Source organism: Oenanthe melanoleuca, chromosome 6 (genome assembly GCF_029582105.1).
Source record: "Oenanthe melanoleuca isolate GR-GAL-2019-014 chromosome 6, OMel1.0, whole genome shotgun sequence".
Lineage (NCBI taxonomy): Eukaryota > Metazoa > Chordata > Aves > Passeriformes > Muscicapidae > Oenanthe > Oenanthe melanoleuca.
Window position 1 is genome coordinate 34,454,288 of NC_079340.1, and position 21,600 is coordinate 34,475,887.

Genomic DNA, 21,600 nt, shown 5'->3' on the forward strand with positions numbered 1-21,600 from the left:
CCCTGCGGGTGCTGCCGTGCCTGGGTCGTGCAGAGGAATTCCGGATTTTGGTGCTGCTGGCAGGGGGAGCTGCCAGGGCAGGCCCTGCTCGGGGTTCGTGTGGGGAATTCATTCCCGGTCAGGAATTACTAACACCCAAGGGTGGGGTCATGGAAAATGTGGAGAGCTGGCACGCGGGCTCCCAAACCTGCTCGGCGAGAAACAGCCTGTGCTGCTGGGGGTGGGTCAGTGGGAAGCGTCCCTCGGTGGGGATGGGGCTCTGCGAGCAGCCCCGTGTGCAGGAGCGCTGCTGAGAGTGGGGATGCTGCCATCCTCCCTCCTGGGCACCGCGGGGTGTCTGTGCTGCCCCACTCCTGCCAACACAGTCCAACCTGTGTCCCCACCTATGTGCCCACCTGTGTGCCCAGCTGTGTGCTCACCTGAGTGCCCAGCTGTGTCCCCACCTATGTGCCCACCTGTGTGCCCAGCTGTGTGCTCACCTGTGTGCCCAGCTGTGTGCTCACCTAAGTGCCCAGCTCTGTGCCCAGCTGTGTGCCCAGCTCTGTGCCTACCGTGTGCCCAGCTGTGTCCCCACCTGTGTGCCCAGCTGTGTGCTCACCTGAGTGCCCAGCTGTGCACCAACCTGTGTGCCCAGCTGTGTGCCCAGCTCTGTGCCTACCGTGTGCCCAGCTGTGTCCACCGTGTGCCCAGCTGTGTCCCCACCTGTGTGCCCAGCTCTGTGCCCAGCTGTGTGCCCAGCTCTGTGCCTACCGTGTGCCCAGCTGTGTCCCCACCTGTGTGCCCAGCTCTGTGCCCAGCTCTGTGCCCACCGTGTGCCCAGCTGTGTCCCCACCTGTGTGCCCAGCTCTGTGCCCACCGTGTGCCCACCTGCCCTGACCATGCAGTGTCACACCCAGCTGCCACCAGCCACCCCCAAATCTTTCCATTCACTCTCTTTCCCAGGAGGGAAGGTGATCTCTTTGGCACAGGCGTTTCACAAAGAAAGCTTTGTGCTGACACCCAGGGTTGCACAGGGACACTGACACAGGGGAAACACAAACTGGGTGTGATGAGTCTCAGGAGAACCAAGGAAGTGTTTCCTGGGGATTTGAAGCTGCTCTCCTGGTCTCCTGGAGCCCTTTTAAGCACTGGAAGGAGCTCCAAGGTCTCCCTGGAGCCTTCTCCTCCCCAGGCTGAGCAGCCACAGCTCTCCCAGGCTGCCTGCATTGTCTGGAGACATCTTGAGATTTTCTTTAATAATTTAATTTATCCCTTCAGATTTGCCCATTTTTTGTTCACCCCCAGCCCAGTTTCTCAGGGACCCTGCCCTTGAGAGGGAGTTATCCCTGCCATGGCTCCCTGCAGGCACAGAGGAGATGGGCTCACCCTGAGCTCCCAGGGCTGCACTGGCTGCTCATGGCAGAGACATTTCCACACAGCACAGGGGCAAAATCCACCTTTTCATGCCTCAGTTGTTTTAGTGACTTGTCATGAGCTGAAATTTACCCTCCAGGCACTGGTGGGCAGGGGCAGTGGGCAAAGTTCCCAAGCACTGGGGTCACCTGCTCAGACACTGCTGGGGGCAGTGGGCACTGGGGCTGTCCCAGTTCCATCCCAGTTCATCCCAATTCCATCCCAGTTCATCCCAGTTCAATCCCAGTTCCATCCCAGTTTATCCCCATTCCATCCCAGTTCCATCCCAATTCCATCCCAATCCCCAGTGTCCCTGTGCTGACTGAGGGGGCTGTGACTCACATTTGCAAATATTTAATTTTTAGTTTCAACCTCTTGGATTCGTATTTCTTTAAATCTTGACATTCCATCAAGCTAACTCTGAATGTTACCTTTTCTTGGATTGAATTCCATTCCAGCTTTCAGCTCTGTGTTTTGCAGGAGAAAGGCTGGGAGAGGTCAGTGCCTGAGGAGCCACAGCAGCAGCAGGAGCCACATCCCTGCCCTGAGCCAGGATTCCTGCAGGGCTCTGGCCATGGCCTGGCACAAGGAGAAACTCTCAGATTTAAATATATAAACTCTATAAAATATATAAACTCTCCTGCAAGCCAGCAGCAGAGAGATTAACATCTTCAGAGAGGGGAAAAGGAGCTCCATAAGATAGAACTCAGGGGTGAAGTTTCTGGATGACAATGAGAGCTGAAGGCTTGAGAGACTCCTCTGTCACTGAAACCTGCTGGTGACTAAGGAAAATGTCTGACCCAAACATGCAAAAGTCATGAATCATTCCTGAGAGTCAGAAAATGTTTCCTAACTCGTGTGACTTCAGAGCAGCCCTCAGCATCCTGTTTGCCCCTGGCCTTTGTTCCAGGGCTGTGACTCAGGAGCATGGGGAGAGTCACCCCGAGAGGGAGGAGGCACAAAGCTCAGCTCTGAGGAACTGGCCACGGGGACACAGAATTTCCCAAAGTGCTCGTGTGTGTGTGGGGCTGCTTGGCTGTCACTGGTTTGGGAGAGGGAGGAATATCCAGAACATCCATGGCCCAGTTCCCAGGGCTGTGAGGCTGCAGGCACTGGTGCAGAGCTGCAGGTGCTCACTGGGCACTGGCACAGCTCAGCACGAGCCCCCTGCCAGGCCAGGGGGCCAGCTTACCTGTAAATGTATTTTAATGTTTATACACACATGAACACTGCCAGGCACTGGGCCAGCTTACCTGTAAATGTATTTTAATGTTTATACACACAGGAACACTGCCAGGCACTGGGCCAGCTTACCTGTAAATGTATTTTAATGTTTACACACACATGAACACTGCCAGGCACTGGGCTAGCTTACCTGTAAATGTATTTTAATGTTTATACACACATGAACACTGCCAGGCACTGGGCCAGCTTACCTGTAAATGTATTTTAATGTTTATACACACAGGAACACTGCCAGGCACTGGGCCAGCTTACCTGTAAATGAATTTTAATGTTTATACACACATGAACACTGCCAGGCACTGGGCCAGCTTACCTGTAAATGAATTTTAATGTTTATACACACATGAACACTGCCAGGCACTGGGCCAGCTTACCTGTAAATGTATTTTAATGTTTATACACACAGGAACAGCAGTGTGTGTGTGCCTGCACAGCTGCATGTATAGCACAGCCACATGTATATACAGCTCACTGTGCATTCACAGAAAAATGGGGGAGCTCCTGCCCACAGTGACTGTGCAATTTCAAACATACCTGTTCAGGGATGGAGGAAATCACTTCTGGCTAATTCGATGGGAGCAGAATGGGACTTGAGTTTCCTGCAGGAGCTCTGGAGTCAGGATTGGCTCAGTGGGTCTGTTCCTCCCCTGCCATCCACCCTGAGCAGGCTCAGACCTGGGAAGGAGAAATCACTGGTGGGAACTTGGCAGCAGCCCAGCGTGTCTCTCCTTCCCAAGGCCACAGCCTGCAGATAACCCCCAGAGCAAAGGCACCTCTCCTGCTCCTGTTTGTCAGGGTTTCTTCCCACGGGAGCCACATGAACTGCAGGCTGCTGAGAACACCCCTGCATTTTGTGGGCCCCTTGGACCCACAGGGTCTGGGAATCCCGGACAAAACCCAGGAACTGCTCATCCATCAGGGAAATCTCAGGGATCATGGTGACCCCAGCTGAGGGAGCCTCAGCCTGTGCTGGGCTCTCCTTTTCCTGACTTTGCAAATGCCAAGGAACTGATGTTAATTATGGAACTGTGCTTTATAAGGGACTCGAGGGGAGGTGACTCTTGTCTTTCAGCTGGAGATACAATTGCTTCACTGAACAGATCTGCCCTGCATTCACTGTGCATTTCCATGTGCTGCAGCTCCAGCAGCTGCAGAGCCCCGGATCAGCAGGTGGGAGCTCCCACCTGTGGGCACAGCCCGCTGCTAATCCGCTTCCACCGCCCCAAACCATCACGTTCCTCCTGCTCCCCACCTGGGCTGTGGCTCGGGAAGCCTTGCCTGGGTTACAGCTCAGTCCGGGAGCCCCTGCCCCGCCCGGGTGACCCCTGGCTCAGTGATGGACGGGCAGGTGAGCTGTGAGCGGATGGCAAAGGTCCCGCGTGCGGGGGCGCAGAGCCGAGCAAAGCCACACCTGGGCTGAGAGGAGCCTGGTCCCCTCCCTGCCCGCCCGGGGACCCCTCGAGCTGTGACACACCAGCAGAACCAGCAGCAGCAGGGCGAGCGTCCTCGGGGAATGCACCGAGGAACGGGCGGGCAGCGAGCGGGATGTGCAAACCGGCACGGACCGCAGCCACGGGAGAAGAGCTCGGGCTGCGGCACTGCAGGGGTGGGGAGAGCTGCGGGACGGGTGATGGGGCTGGGTGGTGGGGCTGGGGTTGGGTGATGGGGTTGGGTGATGGGACTGGGGTGATGGGGCTGGGGTTGGGGTGATGGGGTTGGGTGATGGGGCTGGGGTGATGGGGCTGGGGTTGGGGTGATGGGGCTGGGTGATGGGGCTGGGGTGGGGTGATGGGGTGGGTGATGGGAGTGGGGTTGGGGTGATGGGGTTGGGGTGATGGGGCTGGGTGATGGGGCTGGGGTTGGGTGATGGGGTTGGGGTGATGGGGTTGGGTGATGGGGCTGGGGTTGGGGTGATGGGGTTGGGGTGATGGGGTTGGGGTGATGGGGCTGGGTGATGGGGCTGGGTGGTTGGATGATGGGGTTGGGTGATGGGGCTGGGGTTGGGTGCTGGGGTTGGGGTAGGGTGATGGGAGTTGGGTGATGGGGCTGGGGTTGGGGTGATGGGGTTGGGGTGATGGGGTTGGGGTGATGGGGTCGGGGTGATGGGGCTGGGGCTGGGTGATGGGGCTGGGTGATGGGGCTGGGGTGATGGGGTTGGGTGATGGGGTTGTGTGCTGGGGTTGGGGTGATGGGGTTGGGATGCCAGGGTTGGGGTTGGGGTGCCAGGGTTGAGTTTGGGGTGCCAGCCTGGGCAGGATGCAGTGAGCCAGGGTCACCAGGAGCGCTCTTCCATCAGCTCCCCATATCTCAGATGTCAGCTCCATCCTCCCTGTGAGGACCAGGGGGTTCCTGCCTCCCCAGCAGATTTACCTGATGGTTTATTGTCATGCAAGGACCACTGCTCGCTGTGGGTTTCCACGCTGAGAAATGCAAATTTCATTTCTTGTGGGAGACAGTTAAAAATGCTCCTCAACAGTTACCCTTGTTAATAGCTCTTTAATTCTCTAATGAATATTTATGAGCAGTTGCCTGAAAGCAATGAACCTTGGACTGTATAGACTGATATTGATTGTGTTTGAAATTAAAAGAATAGTGATTTTTTTCTCTCTCTCTTTTGGTGGAAAAGCTGAACAAGAGGAAGACAGCCTGAAATTCAGCGTGAGGTTTTTAAATTCTGGCAAGAAATGAATTATTGAAGTATCTCTTAGCAGAGAAGTGCCCTGAGGACAGGGCTGGTGGCAGGTCAGCAGTGCCTGCCCATTGGGGGATGCACTTGTGTCCCTGCCCCAGAGCTGTGTGGGCACGGTGCCACCCTGGTGCCACTGCTGATGCTCTGTCCTGGCCATGCCCCTCTGGGGGCACAGCTCTTCTGGGTCCCTGTCCTGAGCCAGGCCCAGACTGCCCAGCCTGGGCTGGGACTGCCAGGTTGGCTCTGTGGGACCGGCCCTTGGCACGGGCAGGGAGCCCAGGGCACAGGCCAGCAGCTCCAGCCTCTGGGCAACTGGGATAATGGGATGGGATAATGGGATGGGATAATGGGCATGGGATGGGATAATGGGATGGGATGGGATGGGATGGGATGGGATGGGATAATGGGATGGGATGGGATAATGGGATGGGATGGGATGGGATGGGATGGAATGGGATGGGATGGGATGGGATGGGAAGGGATGGGATAATGGGATGGGATTATGGGATTTATGGGATAATGGGATGGGATAATGGATGGGATGCAGCAGGGACAGCCCCCCACATCCCAGCACTCCCTGCCCAGCACACAGCTCACTCTGCAGCAGTGCTGTGCCTGAAGTGCTGCTCTCTGCACGTCCCTCCTGTGGGGATAACCCAAATGTGCTGATGAACTGAAAGCCCTGGATCAGGAGCCCTGGCTGGTGTCCCAGCAAGGGGCTGAGTGTGACCCGAGCATCCCGAGCCGTGTCAACCATCCCTTCTCCTCTCTGTCCATCCCTTCTCCTCTCTGTCCATCCCATCTCCTGCCCGTGCATCCCATCTCCTCTCTGTCCATCCCATCTCCTCTCTGTCCATCCCATCTCCTCCCTGAACATCCCATCTCCTCTCTGTCCATCCCATCTCCTCTCTGTCCATCCCTTCTCCTCTCTGTCCATCCCATCTCCTGCCCGTGCATCCCATCTCCTGGCCGCGGCTGGGAACAGCAAGCAGGAGAGCTCGGCAGCCTCTGGGGATGCTGCAGGAAAGCAGACTCCACTTTTTTGTTCTATTTGCTCAGAACGTCAATCCTTCGGAAAATGCCGATTTTTTTTTAGAGAGGTTGGAGTGTTTTGACTTCCTCATGTGACTGACAGGTCCCGGGGAGCTCGGGAGGTGTCAGAACGTGTCCCTGCAGCTCGTTTGGAGCTCATCACCCACCCTGGGCCGGGGTAAAAGGGGATTGTACATGAGCGTCTGCATCGCCACGACTGTGCTCTGGCCTGGGAAGGAGGAGCAGAAATAACTCAGGAGAAAGGGACAAATAACCCCGCTTTTCCATTCTACAGCCACAAGGCAGAGCAGATAATTACAGGAGAGCTCTGCAGGCAAATGGGACATGAAAGCCACTAATGATGTGTCTCCCCCAGCCCCCCCGGTCCTGCACTGGGTGTGTGGCACAGACCCCTCCCAGGCACACCCACAGACAGCACCACAGCCGCCCAGTCATTTCGGGAAACCAAAGACACAAAATGACACCGGGAAGCATTTGCGAGCAGAAATGGGGAGGTTTGAGTGCAGAGCAGTGTGTGCTGGGAGGGAATGCTGGAGAGACTGGCACAGGGAGCAGCCACACACAGCCCCACACTCCTGCCCTGCTTCCTGACCCAGGGAAAAACCTGAGCTGGTTTGTATTCCTCTGACACGCAGGACTGAAGAGCTTCAGTGCAATCCCATATGGCAATTCAGATTTAAACAGGGACTCTGCCTTATCCACGAGGTTTGGCAGTCAGAGTCAGCAGGGGACGTGTGGAGCTCTAAGAGCTGCTCTGGGTTTGCAGAGAGCTGGCTGTCCTCACCAGCAGCATTGACAGTGACACACAGTGACACCAGCAGCACACACAGTGACACACAGTGACACCAGCAGCACACACAGTGACACCAGCAGCACACACAGTGACACACAGTGACACCAGGAGCACACACAGTGACACCAGCAGCACACACAGTGACACACAGCGGCACCAGCAGCACACACAGTGACACCAGCAGCACACACAGTGACACACAGTGACACCAGCAGCACTGACAGTGACACCAGCAGCACACACAGTGACACACAGTGACACCAGCAGCACTGACAGTGACACCAGCAGCACACACAGTGACACCAGCAGCACACACAGTGACACACAGTGGCACCAGGAGCACACACAGTGACACCAGCAGCACACACAGTGACACACAGTGGCACCAGGAGCACACACAGTGACACCAGCAGCACACACAGTGACACACAGCGGCACCAGCAGCACACACAGTGACACCAGCAGCACACACAGTGACACACAGTGACACCAGCAGCACTGACAGTGACACCAGCAGCACACACAGTGACACACAGTGACACCAGCAGCACTGACAGTGGCACCAGCAGCACACACAGTGACACCAGCAGCACACACAGTGACACACAGTGGCACCAGCAGCACACACAGTGGCACCAGCAGCACACACAGTGACACACAGTGGCACCAGGAGCACACACAGTGACACCAGCAGCACACACAGTGACACACAGTGACACCAGGAGCACACACAGTGACACCAGCAGCACACACAGTGACACACAGTGGCACCAGGAGCACACACAGTGACACCAGCAGCACTGACAGTGACACCAGCAGCACAAACAGTGACACACAGTGACACCAGCAGCACTGACAGTGACACCAGCAGCACACACAGTGGCACCAGCAGCACACACAGTGACACACAGTGGCACCAGGAGCACACACAGTGACACCAGCAGCACACACAGTGACACACAGTGACACCAGCAGCACTGACAGTGACACCAGCAGCACACACAGTGGCACCAGCAGCACACACAGTGGCACCAGCAGCACCCAGTGACACCAGCAGCACACACAGTGACACACAGTGACACCAGCAGCACTGACAGTGACACCAGCAGCACACACAGTGACACCAGCAGCACACACAGTGACACACAGTGACACCAGGAGCACACACAGTGACACACAGTGACACCAGCAGCACTGACAGTGACACCAGCAGCACTGACAGTGACACACAGTGACACCAGCAGCACACACAGTGACACCAGCAGCACACACAGTGACACACAGTGACACCAGCAGCACACACAGTGACACCAGCAGCACACACAGTGTTCAATCCCAGCAGGACAGAGCTGTCCCTGGCCCCAGCCCAGGCTCAGCCAGCTGTGGCCAGCTGTGAGCCAGTTCCCACTGCCCCTTTTTTGTGGCTGGCCTGGCAACTGCTTGCACATCAGAAAGCAATTTTGGGATAGAGCTATGTGCTTTTAAGCTGTGTGCACTTCTCTCTATTTTAGAACATAATTTGTGGTGCTTTGGACGGACTTTTCCTTTAATGTTCTTCCACAACCAATCCATTGGAAAGATGGATCTGATCTGAGAAAAACCACCTCCCATTCCTGTGAGATGGGATCTCTCCAGCTGTTATCACATTACTTCTCACTTACATTGGATCTCTCCATCCCTTATCATCCCTTATTTCTCACTCACATTATCACCAAATGCAGATGTTCACCAGCAGCACGTGGCAAAGCAGATGTGAACCTAAATCTCTCTCTGGCATGTGACCCCGTCCAGCCCCAGCTCCTGGTGCAGGATGATGGCAGCAATGGGGGTTGTGTGTCTGCAGGACTGCCCTGCAGCCCCTGCACCAGGCTGTGAATAGAGCTGGGAAAGGGGCTCTCAGAGCCAGGGGACAGCCAGCGGGGTCAGGAGTGACGTGGCCACACCCCAGCTGGGATGTGACATCTGTGTATTATTTATGTGTGCATTCATGCTCACAGCACTCAGAGCCCACCATGATTTATCAGCACGGGCTAATTAACCCCATCCCTTCAGCCTCGGGCACGCAGAGGGGCTGGGAAGCTGTGAAGTGGCTCCTGTGAAATGAGACCCCTTAAAGAACATTCCCTGAGCAGGCACGGGGCTGCTTCCTGATGGAGCAGGGACAGAGAGCCCGTGTGGTCACTCAGGCTGCAGCCAGGGGTGCTCACTCAGGCTGTGGTCACTCAGGCTGTGCTCACTCAGGCTGTGGTCACTCAGGCTGCAGCCCCCCCGCAGGGAGCAGGAGCCTGGGCTGAGCAGGAGCCACAGCAGCAGCTGCTGGGAAGGAGCAATGGGAGCAGCAGAAGCTCAGCACAGAAATAGCAATTTGGAAAAGGCCTCTGCTTTGAACTGCAGCTCCAAACAGTGAACATTTAGAATTTTCTTTCCATTATTAATAATGGTTTTCAAAAACCCGTGGGAACACGGTGCTGGTACTCCAGCAGAGAGAGGCTCAAATGAATAAGCATTTTAATAGGAATTTTATCCCATGTCATAAAAACAATTACATGAAAACCCCACCGGTTTATGTGCAGGAACTGTATTTACTACAGGCAATTGAAGAAGAAATAAAATTCAACTTCTACCTCATTTCGATTTGCAAGTTATGAGAAACGTTTCTGGAAGGAGCCAATAAATGTGATGAATGCACCCAGCGGTAATTGATCATTTATATAAAAAATTCTGGCAAACATTTAATTCCACTATTCATTAAAATGTTGCCCTTGCGAGACATAATCCATAAAAATGATCTATCTAATAACCAGGATGTCAGGGAGCTGAGATGGAGGGTGAAGGTAACCTGGACTGCAGAGGTGAATTCGAGCTGATTCCCTGCTGGGTGGATCAGGTGCTGCCTGTGCTGCCCAGCCCAGGTACCAGGTGAGGGGCAGCCCCTCCCTGCCTTCAGAGCTGGTTGTTGGGCACTTCTGCACGTGGAGGGTTTGTGGTGCTGGCGACAGCAGGCACAAGTGCTGGGCACGTTTTTCCTGGGCTGCACTGTGAGCAGGGCACGTCCTGCTGCAGCCCTGGGTGCAGCCCAGCGCCACCTGAGAGCCCCAGAGCCGCTCTGGAGAGCGACCTGCCACAGCCCCTGCCCTGGGAGGGACCTCGGGCTTCTGCGGCAGGGCCTGGGGGGAGAGAGATTCACCTGGGGCTGGGAGATTCACCAGACACTGCTGGGGCTGCAGGGCAGCACAGGGACAGCAGCGGGCAAGTGGAGGGGAAGGAGGGGCTGAGGGGCAGGGGATGGGATGGGATGGGATGGGATGGGATGGGATGGGATGGGATGGGATGGGATGGGATGGGATGGGATGGGATGGGATGGGATGGGATGGGATGGGATGGGATGGGATGGGATGGGATGGGATGGGATGGGATGGGATGGGATGGGATGGGATGGGATGGGATGGGATGGGATGGGATGGGAGGTGTGGCTGACAGGATGCTGTGGCTGGAATGGGAGGTTGGATGGCACAGAGGTGTGGATGGTTTGGGAGGTTGGATGGTTTGGGAGGTTGGATGGCACAGGAGGTGTGGATGGGATGGGATGGGATGGGATGGGATGGGATGGTTTGGGAGGTGTGGCTGACAATGCTGTGGCTGGAATGGGAGGTTGGATGGCACAGAGGTGTGGATGGTTTGGGAGGTTGGATAGTTTGGGAGGTTGGATGGCACAGGAGGTGTGGCTGACAGGATGGGCTGGAATGGGAGGTGTGGATGGTTTGGGAGGTGTGGATGGGATGGTTTGGGAGGTGTGGCTGACACAATGCTGAGGCTGGAATGGGCAGTACAGACAGGATGGGCAGGAGGGGCAGGGTGGTGCTGGGCACTGCCAGGGCAAGGCATTTCAAGATGAGGTTTTTGGCCTCCTGTTTGTCCTTTGTTTCCAGTTTCTCTTCCCAGTAGCCATAAAAGCCACGTGGATGTGGCCTCTGGAGACATCTCTGGGTTACTGGGTGCTGAGCAGTGCTGGGAGAAGACTTGCTGGTCTGAGAGGGGTTTCTTGGCATAAATAATTCCATTATTTCCCACGGGGGCAATGGGCTGAGGAGCCTGGGGGGCAGGAGGGGCAGGAGCTCAGAGGAGCTCAGAGCTCTCAGTGTCCAACCCTGAGCTCTGGCCAGATGGGCCTGTGACCATGTCAGTCCTCATTTCTCCTTAATGAGAGGTTTATTTTAAAATCGGCTTTTTCTTAGTTAATTCTGTTATTTCAGGGCTTTATGAAGAGCAAACATGACTGTCCTTTTGAAGCCACCATTTATATCATTATGCAACTGTATTGCAGAGCTCTGTCAGAGGTTTTGTGGTTTTCAGGACAAATCCTTCCATACAGGAGACATGCATTCCTGAGAAATGCATTTGTGTGAAGTTCCAGCGTTTTCTGGAAACCCCAAGTCAGTTATAACGATTAAGTGGATCATCATCATTTTGAAGTGCTGTGTGGGATCAAGGGGTGTAGAAGACATTCTCTGAAGAAAGCTTATTGCTGGGGCATTTCAGGCTGAGGTTGCAATGAAAGTTGACCTAATTAGACAATCTATAGATATTCAGTTACCTAATTTAAATTGGCTGCAGTGCAAGTGCCAAAAAAAAAATCCCTTTATACCTCCCCTCTGCCAAGTCTTCTCTTTGGGAATTTATTATGTTTTAAAACACCACTGGAGCAGCATTCCAGGTTTATTTTTCAGGGCTCCTTCATTTTAAAGCCTCACAGTGCACTTCAGACAAGGTGGAACTGCAGTGTCTCAGAGGGGTTTCCAGGGAGCAGAGCAGCCCCTCAGCTCACCCTGGGCTGAGAGAAGCTCCTGAGGGCACATCAAGGGGTCCCAGGGATTCATTGTCTCAAACCCATTTCATTCAAGGATTCTGTGGAATTCCAGAATGCTTTGGGTTGGAAAGGACCTTAAAGACCACCAGGTTCCAAACCCTGTCCTGGGCAGGGACAACTTCCACTAGACCAGACTGCTCCAAGCCCTGTGCATCCTGGCCTTGAGAGCCCTTTCCATGAAGAAATGTTCCCTAATAACCAACCTAAATGTCCTGCCCAGCCTGAGGCTGTTCCCTCTCCTCCTGCTCCCTGGAGCAGATCCCAGTTTGACTGGCCAAGGAGGAAAATGAAAGAAATCCTGGCTGCAGTTTTGCTCCAGCTCTCCCAGAGTTGCATGGCTGATGGGGTCAGAGTGCACCAGCCAAGGGCAGCAGGGCTGAATGGGATGGAAGAGCAGGAGCCCCTGGCAGAGGGGAGAACAGGAGGGAACAGATAGATTCTATAAGCTGTTTATTTATTGTCTCTCTAATTCAGAGCTGTGTCTGGCTGTGGTCACTGCTGGGCTCCAGGGCTCCCAGCCCTCGCTGCCCTGTGTGCCCAAGGCCCAGCACCCTGTGCACAGTGCTGCTCTCTGCCTGCTCCACACCCACATCCCACTGCCACTGTGGGCTGGGGCTGCACTGCAGGCAGGAGGGGCTGGCAGCAAGCAGCCAAGCCAGGACACTGATTTCCTGAGGCTGCCCAGCAGCCTGCCTGGAACCTGCAATGTTTGGAGGCATTCTGCAAACAGCCAGATCTAATTTGTCTGATTTTAGTAAGACACTTTAAAATTAGATTTTGTATTTTACAGCTGTATTGGTTGTGCAATTTACAGTGGAAATATCCCTTTTATTCTGAAAAGTGCCTTCCTAGCTTTCATTTGAGGCCTTGGTACATGGCAGCCCCTATGGAAGAGCTAGATTTAGAAAAGACCTGGAAATTCTGCTCTGTCCCTCAGCCCCAGAGGTGCCTGTCTGAGGGAGCTGAGGCCAGTGGGATGGGGACCCCCTTGGCCAGAACAACAGGGCACTAAGGGAGGGAACTAAAAGCAGGCTTAATGCTGAAATGTCCAACTGGTGTTTCTAATCTGCAGTGCATTACACTGATCCCCTGAGCAGCCTGTGGGACTGTAATCCCTTTATGTAACTTACCCTGAGTGGGGCTCTGCCCCAGCCACGTTACCAGGCACTGGGGGTGATGAGCTGGGGAAGGGAAGTATTCCCTGCAAGTCTCTTGAGGTCTCTGAAAGGGTCAGTGGGACAGAGGGATTGTGTTTGATAAAATGCACCTGGATTTCAAACAGCTTTTTGTGGTTCTGCATCCAAAGCCTACAGCTGATGTCAGCTGCAGCTCCCAGTGGGAAGAGAGAGTTGGTGTTAAAGGGAAAAAGGCAAAACACACAAAACAAAGAAAACAAAAAAACCACCAATCCCCAAAACAAAACAAAACCTACAAAAAGAAACAACTGTAAAAGAGTGGGAGTGAGGTGCCACTGCCTGCTGCCCATACCACAGCCATATGGGTACCAACCAAAATAAATTCTGAGGAACAGCTCAAGGTGTCCAAAAAAGAGAGGCAGAGGCAGCAATGGCTGTGGGGTGGCTGTGTCAGCTGTGGAAGAGGTGTTGGCATCTCTGAGAATGCTCTGTCAAGCTCCAGCTTCACCCTGAGCCATCACTGCAAGGGCAGGTGGGATGCCAGGGAGGCGCTGACTGGGGACAGCTGGACTGCTCCAGGACATCATGGAGTCAACAACTTTGTTTTTCTCCTTCAAAATGCTCCAAAAAGCTGTGTTTTGTCCCGAGGTGCCAGGCCTGAGGCACAGATTCTGCCCTGTGCCCAGCCAGGGGTTCCATGCCAGCACTGATGCTGTCTCACATCCTTCTGTCTCCTGTGCCATCCCTACCCTGTGATCACTCCTGGAAGGGTCACCCACACATCCTGCTGGCACACTCGTTTCCAGGCCATTGTTAGCAACGAGTTTGCTCCTCCTGTAACATGTGCCAAGTCTGTCACTTCCGAAAAGCCTGCAGGACACTCACAAGAGCTCACAATGACTCACAGTAAGTCACAGTAACTCTCAGTAAGTCACAGTAACTCTCAGTAACTCGCAGTAACTCACAATAATTCACAATACCTCACGGTAACTCACAATAATTCACAATAACTCACAATACCTCACGGTAACTCACAATAATTCACAATACCTCACGGTAACTCACAATACCTCACAGTAACTCACAATACCTCGCAGTAACTTTGGCACGATCGAGCCAAGGCTCTGGCAGACGTGGGGCTTTGATTTCGGGAAGTGGCTGCTGGGACAGTTCCCAGTGACCTGTGTGCAGTTTCTGCAGGGGACAGCGCTGTCCTGGTCGGATGGCAGAGCTGGGAGCAGGGGCACCAGGGACAAGGGATCTCTTCCAGGAGAGATTGTTTGTGTTTCTGCAGGCAGAGGGAGTCTGAGCCTGCTTGGGACTGGCTCCTCGTTGTTCTGTGCTGATTCCCAAAGATTCTGCAGGAGGAGGAAGAGGTTTCTGAACACAAACTCAGCTCAGGAGCAGCCGTGCAGGGAGCAGGAGCCGGGCACGGCTGGGCGAGCCCGCGGGGCCCCTGCTGGTCACTGTGGTACTCACTGCTGGTCACTGTGCTGGTCACCGTGCTGGTCACTGTGGTACTCACTGCTGGTCACTGCTGATCACTGTGCTGGTCACTGTGGTACTCACTGCTGGTCACTGCTGGTCACTGCTGGTCACTGTGGTACTCACTGCTGGTCACTGCTGGTCACTGTGCTGGTCACTGTGGTACTCACTGCTGGTCACTGCTGATCACTGCTGGTCACTGCTGGTCACTGTGGTACTCACTGCTGGTCACTGTGCTGGTCACTGTGCTCGTCACTGTGGTACTCACTGCTGGTCACTGCTGGTCACTGTGGTACTCACTGCTGGTCACTGTGGTACTCACTGCTGGTCACTGTGCTGGTCACTGTGCTGGTCACCGTGCTGGTCACTGTGGTACTTACTGCTGGTCACTGTGCTGGTCACTGTGGTACTCACTGCTGGTCACTGCTGATCACTGCTGGTCACTGCTGGTCACTGTGGTACTCACTGCTGGTCACTGCTGGTCACTGCTGGTCACAGCTGGTCACTGCTGGTCACTGCTGGTCACTGCTGGTCACTGTGGTACTCACTGCTGGTCACTGTGCTGGGTCATTGTGCTGGTCACTGTGCTGGTCACCGTGTTGGTCACTGCTGGTCACTGTGCTCCTCACTGTACTGGTCATCATGCTGGTCACTGTGCCCCCAGCCCAGCCCCACTCGCCCATGCCAGCCGGGGCTGCCCAGGGTGCCCTGCCCACCTGCCCTGCCCCTCCCTGCCCTTCCTCCTGCCCCTCCCTGCCCACCCTGCTGCCCCTCCGTTCCCCTGTGCCCAAAACCCCAGCAGCTGCTGGACTTTCTAACCTCTTTCTGTGCTTCTTCCTCCCTATGGGAAGTGGGAACATTAAATCTCCCTGAAGTGATGGAAGATCTGATTCCTCCCTTCAGCAGAGGAGTCAGGGGTCCCATCCCGCTGGAGGACAGAGGTGAGGGGTGCTGAGAATGTCTTTGCAAACAGAGCACAGCCCTGCACCCTGCCCAGCACACACTGCCATGGACACAGGAAAAATTGCTGGATCAGCATGTCCTTAAGCTTCTGTTTTCTCGGACAGAACTGCATCCAGGATTTATCTCGGAGGATTTTGGTGGGTGAAGAGCAGACCCTGCTGAGCTGCAGGTGAGAGCAGTGAGTGCTGAAGGGTGAGTGCCATGGGATGTTCACAGTGCTGTCCCAGCTGAGCACAGACCACGGCAGGGTTCTTGTGCTACAAACAAGGAATGGGCAGCAAACTGCCAGTCAGAGCATTCAGCTGTTCCAGCAACGCCTTCAGTCATTCGGCTTTTCTTCTTTGAAAGCAACAGCAAATTCTATCTCCTAGTGTTTACCTTCTATGCACTAGGGGTGTGCAAATGGTGAGGGGTGAGGAGAGGGGGAGTCACTCCCTGCCACCAGAGCTGAGGCTGACACCTCACACTGCTGTGAGTGCAGAGGGCAAAGAACAAGTCCCACATTGTTCCCAGCCCTTGGCTGGGGACAGGCCTTGTGCCCAGACCCTGCAATGTCCCAGAGACTCCAACGAAGCTGGGACTGAGTTTTCCTTTCTCACACTTGATGATTCTTTTGCACAACTGTAAAATGCAGCAAAAAGCATAAATAACACCATCAACTCTATGGGTGACCCATTAGTCATCTGAAAAGTGTTCTCCCCTTTGAAATACAGTGCAGATTGTCTTTGAAGCGATACAAATAGTGATGCCAATTCTTAGGATGCAAACATCGATAAAATACCTTTATTCTCTACATCAATATTGATAAACATGTCTTGAAAAGCTATAGCACTAAAGGCTAAAAAGTAAAATTAACTCGTGCCTATGAAATTCACTCATTTTAATTTATGTTTATTCTTCAAAAAAAACAGCCATAAAAAGCTTCTTGTCATAATTTATTCTTGAAATGAGTATTGCCTCTAAAGTTTCCATAGTTACAGATGTTTCTGGGTTTGTAATGTTTGCACAATTGACATTTACTGCACAGTGAAAACCTCTGATTGATTTTTCTACCTGGAGAGGAGAGCACAAGCAGAGGGTGATACCCGGGGTGTCCAATGGCCGAGTTGTGGGGCTGGTGCTGGAACAACACAGGGCAACAGTCAGAGACGATGTGACAGCCCGAGGTGAGACTGTCAGCAGGGAGCAGCAGAGAGGGGCGGCTGGCACCACCCACCCAGCCAGCCAGCCCGGGGCTGCCCGGAGGGAACTCCGGGTGGCACTGCTGCAGCTCCCGCGGGCACCGGGCAGTGCCACGGCCCTGGGCCGGGTGCTGGGGCTGGCACCCCACACCTGGGGCTGGCACCCCACACCTGGGGCTGGCACCCCACACCTGACACCCCACACCTGGCACTGGCACCCCACACCTGGGGCTGGCACCCCACACCTGGGGCTGGCACCCCACACCTGGCACCCCACACCTGGGGCTGGTACTGGCACCCCACACCTGGGGCTGGCACCCCACACCTGGCACCCCACACCTGGGGCTGGCACCCCACACCTGGGGCTGGCACTGGCACCCCACACCTGGCACTGGCACCCCACACCTGGGGCTGGCACCCCACACCTGGGGCTGGCACCCCACACCTGACACCCCACACCTGGAACTGGCACCCCACACCTGGAGCTGGCACTGGCACCCCACACCTGGGGCTGGCACCCCACACCTGGCACTGGCACCCCACACCTGGCACCCCACACCTGGAGCTGGCACTGGCACCCCACACCTGGCACTGGCACCCCACACCTGGCACCCCACACCTGGCACTGGCACCCCACACCTGGAGCTGGCACTGGCACCCCACACCTGGGGCTGGCACCCCACACCTGGCACTGGCACCCCACACCTGGCACCCCACACCTGGCACTGGCACCCCACAGCTGTCTTTTTGAAGTGCTAGCCCTAAGCCAGCTTTATTGACAGCAATCTTTAAGGCCTGAAAGTGAAGATATGGATGTATGGTGCATTAATTTTGTCACTTGCCTTGCTCCATCTCCAAAGTAACAGGAAATGATGACGCATGTCGGGGATAAACAGCATCAATTTCTACTGAGCAAAGTAAATCCATTCTCAGCTGCTCCAGCTCATGGGACTGTTCTGTAAAACATGTGAACTCTTTTTGCAAATGTAATCCCATTTTCTAAAGTGCCTCTCACTAGGATATTCTTTTTCCTTCTTCCCTGGCTCTTTGATTATTTTCTACTACTTCCAATCAGGCAACAATGAGATCAGCAGAGAAGTATCTGCAGGAGAAAACGAGGTGGATTAAAGCATTAGGGCTGTAGCAAATCAGAAAAGATTAGGAATTCCAATTTATAGTCCCAGAGGCTAATGCTGCTGAGCACTGCAAGAGCAGTTTAATGGGCTGATGTGAACGACATCAGCTTAAACTTCTTGTCTCCCTAAATCCATTTTCCTCATCTCATTGTTACCCAAATACTACTCTTTTTTTCTGTTTTGAAGAGATTCAGAGCATGAGATAAAAGCATATTATGTAAAGAGACATATGGTGTGTTTTGGGGGGTGGCACCTGTTGGGAGGCTGCTCAGGGCTGTTCTGGGCTCCAGGGGCTGTCAGGGTTTCCTGTCGGGGGTGAGGCCCTCAAGATATCTCAGCCAGACCTTATTCCTGTGCAGAGCTTTAATGATAACAGAAATTCCTAAAGAAAACTGAAATTACTTCTAAAAAGTATTAATACATGTTAAATATGGCTGAAAAGTGCACAAACCTGAGCTGGGTTTGAGGGTACTTTAAGAATTAAAGAATAATTTTCATGGAATGGTGACAGGAGCTTGTTTCCTGCATGGAGAGTTTCCTGGGAGCCCACAGGGCTCATAAACTCAGCGGGGTTGGATATTAACCATGACCATGCAGCCTGACAGGAGGAATGGGGAACAGGAGCCAGAGTAAAGGTGTTCCCACAGAGAGCCCTGGTGGAAAGTGGGGAATTAAACAACAGGAAACACAAAAGGTGATGGGGACTGACTTTGTGTGCCAGGCAGGGTGAGAGCTCTGGGCAGTGACAGCAGAGTGAGCAGCACTCGAGTCTGATGTGGGAAAGAAGAGGGAGACACAAAGGGTGGGGCGGGAAAACTGCTCCCATGTCCTGGGAGGCAGTGGCCAGTGCCAGGTGTTGGCATGCTGCCATGTGTTAGACCCCTCCTCAGTCTCTTCATTGTGTATCTCGAAATTCAAACTCACAGTAATCAGCAGCAGTATTGCCAGTAACAGAGACGACTAATTAGGATTCTCCTTTTCTATTCATTTCTGGTTTTCTGCTCCTGTGGTTTAATTATAGCTGGCAGTTGCACAGAGCAGGGTCATTGTGGGGTGCGGAGCAGCCCAGGTGAGCTGGGAGCAGCCCCTGTGCCCTGTGGAGCTGACAGCAGGGCCAGCCTGGAGCCAAGGGCAGCCCCAGCACAGAGCCCAGCTGGGAGCACCTCCAGGTGACTGCAGGTCACTCACCTGTCAGCAGGACAGTGACAGCAGCAGCCCCAGCACAGATCCCAGCTGGGAGCACGTCCAGGTGACTGCAGGTCACTCACCTGTCAGCAGGACAGTGACAGCAGTGGCTGCTGGGCCAGTGCTGAGCCAGGGCAGTCCCTGCTCCACCCTCATCCCCCCTCACACAGGGCACAGGGCTGTGCTCCAGGCAGGGCTCAGGCCCCCCTGCCCCAGCCAACAACATCTGGAGCATCTCCAGTCCCACCTTCCCCACTGTTCCAAGCCTCAGGTTTCAACCAGTGTTTATTTCAATTGGTTGGTCATAGCAGAGTTAATTTATTTGAAAGCTGAGCCAGAAACTCTTGGCAGCTGGACAGGAAAATCTCAAACAAACAAACAAACAAAACCTCCTTAAACTGTAGGCATTGCTTAATTCTTCAGTCTTAAGTACAAAACACCTTAGAGAAATCATCAGTTCTGTAAGAGTAAGAGGCCAGGGCTGCTCCATTCTGAGATCCAGCCTGTGGGTTTGGGGTGGTTGCTGCTGGGGGCACAGCACGGGCTGGAGCTGCTGGCACCGAGTGCACAGAGCCCCGGGCACCTTCCCCGTGGCACTTGGGGGAGCCAAGCAGAAGCACAGAGCATCTTTCCTCTGCATTATAACATGAGGAGGAAATAAAAAGCATAACCAGCACTGTCCTGTCAGTTGTCCAGCAGCACAGCCGCATTCTGGCAATAGATGTGAGAGCATGCACACACAGAATCACAATGGGAAACAAGGAAGTGAAATTGGCCGGCAGAAAACATTCAGTATTTCCCTTTGGAATGTTTTCTACACAAATACCCAGCCTGTGGATTTCATGCTGATCTGGTTACTGTGCAGACTGAGACTGATGCCCTGAGGACGTGCTAGGACAGCCAGTGGGGCAGGGAGCTTTTCCAGGAGCCCCATCCCTGCCAGTGCAGGATGACCCTGCGTGGCTCTGGGACTCTGCTGCTGCTGCAGGCTCAGCCAGGCCTTGGTGTCCCAGACTGTGCTTCCCTCCCAGGCAGGGCCAGCCCTGGGGGTTTCACCTGGCCTGTGCTTGTTGAGCGTGCACCTGGGAATATCCAACAGCATGGACACAACAGAGTGCCTGGAAAGCTGGTTCTGCCATCAGCTGAACGCGCCGCTGGGTTTCCCTGTGTGCAAAGCAGCCTGTCTCAGCAGGCTGAGCACGCTGGGCTTCTTCTCAGGCTGCAGGAGCAACTCCTGTCCCTGTCCCTGGCCCTGCCCCTGTCCCTGTCCCTGCCCCTGCCCCTGCCCCTGTCCCTGTCCCTGTCCCTGTCCCTGTCCCTGTCCCTGTCCCTGCCCCTGTCCCTGTCCCTGTCCCTGTCCCTGTCCTGTCCTGCCCCTGTCCCTGTCCTGTCCTGTCCCTGTCCCTGTCCCTGTCCCTGTCCCTGTCCCTGTCCCTGTCCCTGTCCCTGTCCCTGCCCCTGCCCCTGTCCCTGCCCCTGCCCCTGCCCCTGCCCCTGCCCCTGTCCCTGCCCCTGTCCCTGTCCCTGTCCCTGTCCCTGTCCCTGTCCCTGTCCCTGTCCCTGTCCCTGTCCCTGTCCCTGTCCCTGTCCCTGTCCCTGTCCCTGTCCCCTCGGCTGTGTCCTGTGCTGCCCCTGCAGCCCCTGCAGCCCAGGTCACCACCTGCTCTCTGGTTATTCTCCACCTCTCTGGAGCCCTGCTGCCCTGCTGCCCTGCCGGTCTCTGCCAGGCCCCGATGCCTCAGGCAGGAAGCTGCTGATGCTGACGAGGCCTCGCAGCACTGAGTGCTGCAGACAAACATCTCTCAGGATCCAGGCTCAGAATCCCAGTCTGGTTTTACCTCGGCCCCACGACACTCGAACAAAGTTTTCAGAAGGAGAAGACTAATAAATCAAGACCATACTTCTTCAGGCCCTTCTCGAGGGAGCTGGTTAAAATTAGCAAGGAATGTGTGCCGGAGGAGCCTCCCTCAGCCCCAGGGCTCGGCGCCACCAGCCAGGCCCGGCTCTTCCAAAAAAGGCCAGGCCAGTTCTGGGCCTGCTCCCCACACGCACAAGGATCCCCATAGACCCTGGGCTCTCCATAAACCCTGTGCTCCCCATGAACCCTGTGCTCCCCATGAACCCTGTGCTCCCCATAAACCCCCTGCTCCCCATAAACCCTGTGCTCCCCATGAACCCCCTGCTCCCCATAAACCCTGTGCTCCCCATGAACCCTGTGCTCCCCATGAACCCCCTGCTCCCCATAAACCCTGTGCTCCCCTTGGACCCTGTGCTCTCCATGAACCCCCTGCTCCCCATAAACCCTGTGCTCCCCATGAACCCCCTGCTCCCCATAAACCTCCTGCTCCCCATAAACCCCCTGCTCCCCACACACAGTGCTCCCCATGAATCCTGTGCTCCACACACACACAGGGATCCCCACAGACCCTGGGCTCCCCATAAACCCTGTGCTCCCCTTGAACCCTGGGCTCCCCA